This window comes from Camellia sinensis, chromosome 7, assembly GCF_055761805.1.
Source record: "Camellia sinensis isolate YWXY chromosome 7, ASM5576180v1, whole genome shotgun sequence".
NCBI lineage: Eukaryota > Viridiplantae > Streptophyta > Magnoliopsida > Ericales > Theaceae > Camellia > Camellia sinensis.
In genome coordinates this window covers 10,724,856-10,734,541 of record NC_138967.1, presented here as the reverse complement: position 1 = coordinate 10,734,541, position 9,686 = coordinate 10,724,856, and the positions used below count along the sequence as shown (strand labels likewise).

Genomic DNA, 9,686 nt, shown 5'->3' with positions numbered 1-9,686 from the left:
TGAATCAAACACATCAAAATAGCTTAAATTAAGTTAAAAGCTGAAATAAACTAGAAATAAGTCCTACCAAACAAGGCCAAGCACACATTGGCTAATTAGTCAGCCTCAACATCATTTTTTATTTTATTTTTTAATAAGTTTAAATCAATTGAAATTAATACAAATAGAATATAAATATTAAAATAAAAAAGATAAATATACATTTTAGTATATATAAAAAGTGACAATATTATTTTTTTTATTCATATAACTAACGAATTATTGATGAAAAATGACATAATTGTTGTGTAAATTAAAACCTTAAGGGAGATTAATGTAATTATGTTAAAAGTGTGAAAGTAATTGTATTTTTTTAAAAAAAATTCAAGGTACGTGAATATAATTTTCTTTTATTTTTTTAATACAAACGAGAGAGAGAGAGAGAGAGAGAGAGAGAGAGAGAGAGAGAGAGAGAGAAGGCCATGCATGTTTGTGTTGAGAGATGAATGAGAGGATTGGAGGTTAGTTTACAAAAAAAATATGTTTGTTGTACAAAATTGCTATGGAATTCTAATCTCATGAGATTGAAGGTGGAAAGATTATTTTGCCATGCACTTTATAAAAATAACAAAATCACTTTTTGTATAACAATGACTTTTACATAATTTTATAAATTTAGGCCTCGTTTGGGAACAGGCTAATTTAGTAACTTTTTGGCTATTTGGCTAAAAAGGTAGGTAAAAAAAACTTGTATGTTTGGGATGATTTTTTGGCTAATTACGAAAAGATATGCAAAAAGTAGAGAGAAAAGAGAATATTTGACTTTTTGGTATGGGTTGTTGACTTTTTGGCTAATTTAGTAACTTTTTGACTAATTGGCTAAAATAGCCTCTTGCCAAACGAGGCCTTAATTTCAACTAACTAATATCACTATATAATACATAAATAAATATAAGTTATCTTACATCTCTAATCAAATATGATCATGCTAGTAATCTTCTCACTCAATTCTATCATACTAATAATCTCCCCATTTAAACAAACAAGGCCTCAGAGCTTGTTGAAGACTGGGTTGAAGAATATCCAATACCATGGCGGGTGTAAGGGGAGACCATAGACACAAAGCCAGCAACTGCCCCGACAAGCGGCGGCAACACCATGACCAAAACCTTCTGCGATGATACGAACGATGGGTAGAAGCAATTCACAGTGTTTACATCCAAAAGAGAAACCACTATTGGAAATGGTAGAAAAATTCTGGGTAAAACCAGAATTTTTTCTCAAGTTTGGTCTATTTTTTAGGTGGGCCCCGAGCGTCGATTTACTCGGGTCAAAGTGGTAACGCGTTCTATGCCGCGTTGTGATTCACGTGGTATATTTGGTTGCTCAAAACCATTACCGAGTGAATGGGAAATTGAAGCCAAAGTGTGCTCCATGGAAATGGAGTTTTGGTAGAAATTCCTTAAGGTTGCAAATTGGCTTGTCCCACATTGATTTGGTGGGAAGTTTTGAAAGGGTTTATAAGGCTTGGGTGAGATACTTGGGATGTGCCCCAAGGGGTACCCAAGTGTTTTAGAGGGAGAGGTTATGGGCAAAATGGGCTAGACCCATTGGACCCAAAAATCACTACACATTTGAATTTAATTTTATTTTCTGGTAAAATAAAATCCAGAATTCAAATTAAACTGATTTGGATTTTCTGTACATCCAAACAGGGCCTTTCCCGTTTTCAAACAGAAATAAACTAGTTTGGAATTAGTGCACACCCAAACAGGGCCCTTCCCGTTTTTGCTATCTGTTTGAATTGTTAACAGATTCAAATCTGTTTGAATTCAAAACCAACAGGTATCATACCTGTTCAATTTAAAACCAAGAGCCACCTTTACATCTATAAATAGGACCACCCTCATTTGATGTTATTTCATTCAGAAATTTCGTATTTCACCTCTGCTAATTATATTCTTCATCTTGCTGTATTTTATTTCTGAAAGAAAGAGTGTAAACACTTAGTGTGTTCGTAAGGCAAACAATTTGTAGTGCTGCTATTGTTTGTGGTAAGATCATTTCATCTTGGGAGATAGACGTCCAAATTCTGAAAGTATCGTGGAGAGGACGAATCTGTCTTAAGATTGTAGGACAATCTTCATTGTATTTAAAAGATTTAATTCTATTGTGTACAAAACAAAATAAAATCTGTTTTAATTTATTTATTTTTATTTCGAGTTTGATTTTTGTAATCAAACAAATTCTCTCCTTTTCTTTATTTCTTTATATTCTTGTTGTTGTTTTGTACACAACAGAATTTAATCTTTTTAAATACAGTGAAGATTGTCCTACAATCTTAAGACAGATTCCTTTTTGGTATCTTCATTGTATTTAATTTTCTGTGTTTTCAAACTAATATTCTGGTTGGAAAAACAAATAGTGATTTATGCTATTTGACAGATAGTAGTAATATACTGTCTCTTTTCTTTGACAACTAGTAGTAATATACTGGTGTCATTAACAATTGAAGAATATTATTTGGTGTTACAGAAAATTATTTTGGTATTTTATTTTTCTAGTTTTAGTAACAAGGAAGATAAAATTATATTATTTTCTAGTTTTAGTAACAAAGAAAATAAAATTATTTTGTGTTTTAATTTATTTTCTGATTTTGGTAACTAGAAAATTATTTTGTGTTTGTTCTGATTTATGTAATCAGATAGTTTTGTGGTATTTTATTTTCTAGTTTCAGTAACAAGGAAAATAAAATTACAGTATTTTCTAGTTTTAGTAACAAAAAAAATAAAATGATTTTGTGTTATAATTTATTTTCTGGTTTAAGTAACTAGAAAATTAATTTGTGGTTTGGTTTTCTGATTTTTATAATCAGATATTATTTCGGTATTTTATTTTACTAGTTTTAGTAACAAGGAAAATAAAATTATTTTGTTTTGTAATTTATTTTCTGGTTTTAGTAACTAGACAATTAATTTTGTTAATCAATCATGTAACTTTGTGACTCGGTCACAATCTGTTAATTTTGTAAGTAACTTATGGTTTCGTTTGGTAGACCACTTATTTTTGAACCCTTTGTGAAAATGTGTTAATTATTTTGACTTTATCATAGTTCATCATGAGTATACATGGAAGAATTTATTTCTAGAGTAAAATATTAGTTTTACAAACTAATTTTATTTTTATTACAATGTGGATTCATAGTCTTGAATTATATCTGCACTTGAGTTGGAAAATATATATATATATATATATATTCACAAGAACATTTTAATGCATATTTAATTTGTTTATTTATGTACAAATCAAACTTATTAAATGAATGTATGTTTTGTCATTTTGAAGTTTAAAGTTCAAATGTGCTGGATTTTATTTATGAGTTGAGAATCCTTTTATTTCATGATGCAAGTGATGGGATCATGCATGATTAATTTATTTTGTTAATTCATTATTTTTAGTTGATGCGTTTGATATGCATGTATGATATCAACTCAAGTTATTTCTTAACAATAATTTCAAGTGATTTGGAATGATAAATTGTTATGTCGACTTTGGACATAAGCAGGTTAATTTGAATATTTCTAATCAATTTTGAATGGGTGTTTAAACACCAGAGAAATTTAAACATGAAGATGTATGTAATTATATCGGTCCGTTTAATTGGAAAGTAAATTTAAGTAATCTTTTATGTTGATTTTTAGTTTATTTTGAATTATATGACATGAGATGTCATTAATAATTATTTTATTTGCGTAGTAGAATTTGTTAAACCATGAACCATTTTATTAATATGGGGGTGTATCTCTTGCATTAGTTGAGATAATTTAATTTTCTTCTGTCACAAATATTTTTGTGACACTGACATTTATTTGTTATTGAGTTGCAAGAATGTATACAATCAAATGGGTTTTTGAATTGTTTGATTCTTAGGCAAAATTTTTTATGAGGATATGATTTTGTCAAAACATTAATTCTGACTTCAGTAGTCATAATTATTTTGGTTTTTTCTTGAATTTGTTTTAAAATTCATTGATTTATATTAGAAGTGATAGGGGTGGTGAATATGATGCACCATTAAATGTATTTTGTGCACAACATGGCATTATTCACCAAACTACAGCACCCATGTTACTAAGTTCAGGTTTACCACAGAACTTGTGGGGGGAAGCAATATTGTCTGCTAATTATGTTCTTAATAGAATACCCCACAAGAAAACCAACAGCACTCCTTATGAATTGTGGAAAGGTCGACCACCTTCCTACAAATACTTAAAAGTGTGGGGGTGTTTGGCAAAAGTTGAAGTTTCTGTTCCTAAAAAGACTAAGATTGGACCAAAAACAATAGACTGTGTGTTTATTGGTTATGCTCAGAATAGTAGTACATATCGGTTTTTGACTTATAAATCAGAAATACCTTATATAAATGTGTACACTATTATAGAGTCAAGGAATGCTGTGTTTTTTGAACATGTCTTTCCTTACAAAAAAGGACAGGAATTAAGTTCACAGAAAAGAACTTATGATTGTACACAAAGTCAAGAGACTAATGACAATCAAACACAAGAGACTAGTAATAGTCTCGACCAACAGGATTTAACTAATGATAAACCAAGACGAAGTAAAAGAGCGAGAACATCAAAATCCTTTGGTCCAAATTTTCTGACATACTTGTTAGAAAATGAATCTCAAAGCTTTAAGGTAGCAATGACAGGTCCTGAAGCACCTTTGTGGAAAGAGGCTGTTAATAATGAAATTGAATCCATTATGCAAAATCATACTTGGGAATTGGTGGATCTTCCACCAGGTTCTAAACCTCTTGGATATAAATGGATATTCAAGAGAAAAATGAAAGCAGATGGTTCAATTGACAAGTATAAAGCAAGACTTGTTGTTAAAGGTTACAGACAAAAGGAATGTCTGGACTATTTTGACACATATTCCCCTGTGACAAGAATAACATCCATTCGCATGCTTATTTCTATAACAGCGTTGTTTAATTTAGAAATACATCAAATGGATGTTAAGACAGCTTTCTTAAACGGTGATCTAAATGAAGAGATCTATATGGAACAATCAGAAGGGTTTGTAGTATCAGGGCAAGAAAAGAAAGTTTGTCGACTTGTAAAATCCCTTTATGGATTAAAACAAGCACCTAAGCAATGGCATGAAAAATTTGATCAAGCAATGCTTACTAATGGGTTTAAGATAAACGAATGTGACAAATGCGTCTATGTTAAAAACACTAACCAATGATATGCCATAGTTTGTCTTTATGTGGATGACATGTTTATCATTGGAAGCAGTCAAAACATGATCAAATCAACTAAGCAGATGCTTAACAAAAGATTTGATATGAGAGATATGGGGGTCGCAGATGTTATATTAGGAATGAAAATTACTAAAACATCTGACGGATATGCATTATCTCAATCTCATTATATTTAGAAAATTCTTGATAAATTTATCAAGGATGATTTGGATTTAGCTAGAACACCTATAGACATCAATATTTATTTATCAAAAAATAAAGGTGATGCAGTGTCTCAGTTAAAATACTCCCAAATCATTGGATGCCTAATGTACCTAATGAATTGTACTCGTCCTGATATAGCTTATGCTATTAGTAAATTGAGTAGGTACACTAGCAACCCTGGAGAAGACCATTGGAAAGCGATCATTCGGGTTCTTAGATATCTAAGATTCACCCGTGATCATGGTTTGAACTTTACTCGATATCCAGCAGTACTTGAAGGTTATTGTGATGCAAATTGGATATTGGATACTAAAGTTTCAAAATCCACAAGTGGATATGTCTTTACTCTAGGAGGCGCTGTTGTTTCTTGGAAATCCAGGAAACTAACATGCATTGCACGATCCAAAATGGAATCCGAGTTCATTGCTTTGGACAAAGCAGGAGAAGAAGTAGAATGGCTTCGTCACTTCTTAGAAGACATACCAATGTGAGCAAAACCTGTGCCAACTATTTGCATTCATCGTGATAGTCAATCTGCAATAGGCAGGGCACAGAATCATATGTATAATGGTAAGTCACGACATATTCGTCGTCGACATAATACCGTAAGGCAATTGTTGTCAAACGGAATAATCTCAATAGATTATATAAAATCTAAAGAGAATATTGCGGATCCGTTAACAAAAAGTTTGACAAAAGAGCTAGTGTATAGTTCATCGAAGGGGATGGGATTAAAGCCTATTACATAAGAGTCGTCATAATGGTAACCCTACTTATATGACTGGAGATCCCAAGAACTAAGTTCAAAGGGACAGCTAAGTTATGTATGGCTCACCAGAAATCACCAAGGGATTAAAAATTCCCTACCCATTCCTATGGTGAGAGTGATATCTGCAACATATGTTGTCTGTAGGGGTATAAGGATAAGCTTTGCTTTTAATGATTACTTATATCTTGATTAAGGCATAAAATCAAGACGAGTATAAGGAGATACTCACAATAAGAATCACCTATATGAGTGTTGAACTGGGGCCGGTTCTATGAGAATGAAAAGGCTAAATTCTCTAGAAACACTTATGAAAACCAGGCGCGTTCAAGGCCAAAATGAACACAACAGTGAGAACCACGATGTGTTAGAAGATATTTTGTGTGAAATCTATTGTCTTGGCTTACACAAACGGCTGAAATATTCAAGGCATCGCGTCCATTGGTTAGCCAGTAAGTCCGATAGGTTATCACTAGGGAAGGTTCAAGGCCGAAAACTACCTATCCTGATGCAAGATATTTTCGACTTATACTCTTTCGTTAAAGTCTGCATATTGTTGCATTTCTGTTGTCATCAAATTCCATTCATGTGGGGGATTGTTGGAAATGGTAGAAAAATTCTGGGTAAAACCAGAATTTTTTCTCAAGTTTGGTCTATTTTTTAGGTGGGCCCCGAGCGTCGATTTACTCGGGTCAAAGTGATAACGCGTTCTATGCCGCGTTGTGATTCACGTGGTATATTTGGTTGCTCAAAACCATTACTGAGTGAATGGGAAATTGAAGCCAAAGTGTGCTCCATGGAAATGGAGTTTTGGTGGAAATTCCTTAAGGTTGTAAATTGGCTTGTCCCACATTGATTTGGTGGGAAGTTTTGAAAGGGTTTATAAGGCTTGGGTGAGATACTTGGGGTGTGCCCCAAGGGGTACTCAAGTGTTTTAGAGGGAGAGGTTATGGGCAAAATGGGCTAGACCCATTGGACCCAAAAATCACCACACACGCGCGCGCGCGCCGCTGCCGTCCGTCCGTCCGGTCGGGCGGGCGGGCTGGGCTTGGGCGCGGGTGCGTGGTGTGTGGTTGGATTGGGCTTCTAATCTTTTTGGGCAAAAAACATTTGAATTTAATTTTATTTTTTGGTAAAATAAAATCCAGAATTCAAATTAAACTGATTTGGATTTTCTGTACATCCAAACAGGGCCCTTCCCGTTTTCAAACAGAAATAAACTAGTTTGGAATTAGTGCACACCCAAACAGGGCCCTTCTCGTTTTTGCGATCTATTTGAATTGTTAACAGATTCAAATCTGTTTGAATTCAAAACCAACAGGTATCATATCTGTTCAATTTAAAACCAAGAGCCACCTTTACATCTATAAATAGGACCACCCTCATTTGATGTTATTTCATTCAGAAATTTCGTATTTCACCTCTGCTAATTATATTCTTCATCTTGCTGTATTTTATTTCTGAAAGAAAGAGTGTAAACACTTAGTGTGTTCGTAAGGCAAACAATTTGTAGTGCTGCTATTGTTTGTGGTAAGATCATTTCATCCTGGGAGATAGACGTCCAAATTCTGAAAGCACCGTGGAGAGGACGAATCTGTCTTAAGATTGTAGTACAATCTTCACTGTATTTAAAAAGATTAAATTCTGTTGTGTACAAAACAACAACAAGAATATAAAGAAATAAAGAAAATGAGAGAATTTGTTTGATTAGAAAAATCAAACTCGAAATAAAAATAAATAAATAAAAATAGATTTTATTTTGTTACAAAAACAAAATAAAAACAGATTTTATTTTGTTACAAAAACAAAATTTAAATCTGATTTTAATTATTTATTTTTATTTCGAGTTTGATTTTTGTAATCAAACAAATTCTCTCCTTTTCTTTATTTCTTTATATTCTTGTTGTTGTTTTGTACACAACAGAATTTAATCTTTTTAAATACAGTGAAGATTGTCCTATAACCACAGCAAACACAATCAAAGCAAAAAAAGGCATGAACAAAGTCCCCGGACCGGAGCCTAAGCACCGACAAGTCCACCCCATCGGACGCCGTGGAGGGCCAGATGCCCTTCAAGGTGGCAATGCCGTAGTGGGTATTCTTATCAGTACCCTTGTAACTGTCATGGAAGGTAGACATGAAGCAAGAGATGCCACAAACACCGATGAGGAAGGCGGTGAGGTACTTGTTGGCCACGTGGCAAGTGCCATTGTTGGTGAAGACAGGGTTGAAGAATTGGAAGAAGAAGACTGTCCCTGTTGGGAGGAGCTTGATGAGGTTTCCAGCAGTTGCGTAGGTCTTTTCTGTGATGTTTTGCGTCGTTGAGCTTGATGATGATGTGGTTTTGATGTCAGCCATTTTTAGGGTTGTAATTGTATGGACACTGAATTTCTTCGCACGTGAACACTCGTGAGAGTTCTTCTGCAAAATAATTCAGATGAATTATTGGTGGATATGTGTCGAAAAAGCCCCTCCGGTTCTTAAGTTAGATTTAGGATCAAAACTAGGGAAAGCCCAGAGCTTTTGGTAATTAGGTAGCTAGGGTTTTGGTTTTGGGCTATCTTTTGGAACTAAATTTCACTAGTGGTTTGATTTGTGTTTTGTGTTATGGTTGTTGCAAGATTCATGCATGTTTGGTGTGTATTTATTGAGAAAGAGATGAAAGAGTGGAGGGAATTTCTTGTACCGTATGTGGTAAGGTTTGAGGATAAGGTTTGAGGACTTGGATTAGACTAGTAGTAGAACTATTTTGCTTCTACCGACTTTTCTAAGCTTCAAAGAATTGAAAAGTATTACAATCGCGTGGTTATGATTTTTCTATACTGATAATGTTGACAAAGTAAATAATTTAACAATTTAGATTAGAATTAAAATAAAAAGACAATAAAGCTAGCTGCAAATCCTAAAGCGACGTAGTTTTGCTTTAACTTTAAACATAGAATGTTGATTATCACAACAAGACCATTATGGAAAGATAGATAGCAGATAATCTTGATTCAAATTAAGCTAGGTATCTCACTCTGTTGCAATTCGCTTTGATCTCATTTGAAAATTGACATTTATAATGATCTTTTAATTTTTTTTCATGAGGTGAAAAAAAATGAATGTGTTTAAGAATTTTTTTATTTTAATTGTATTGAAAACCAAATTGCTAAACAGACCCTCAAAATTGTTCCAAAGATTAATAGAATAAACAATTTTTAGGACAAGATTATCGAAGGTAATTGAGTGTGCATATATATACCCTAGGTATACATTTAACTCACGCATGTATCAGTCATGTGCATGCATGTGTATTTGAAATAAGGAGGATGAATCCTTCTTGTCTAAAAAAATTGGCAACAATTGTGTTTTTAAATATAAATCATTTATTTTTTTAGTTACAAACGCAATAAATTAAATAAGTTAACATTATCAAATCGATCTTTTTTGGTGTGTGAATGAAATACACATAAAATGAACTGTTTG

The 9,686-nt window shown here is 33.0% G+C and overlaps 1 pseudogene; it reads right to left on the bottom strand.

Annotated features, from left to right (window-relative positions):
* Positions 1 to 1,013: 1,013 nt before the first annotated feature.
* On the bottom strand, positions 1,014 to 8,576 carry LOC114258103 (protein DMP2 pseudogene; annotated as a pseudogene).
* Between the last annotated feature and the right edge of the window lie 1,110 nt (positions 8,577 to 9,686).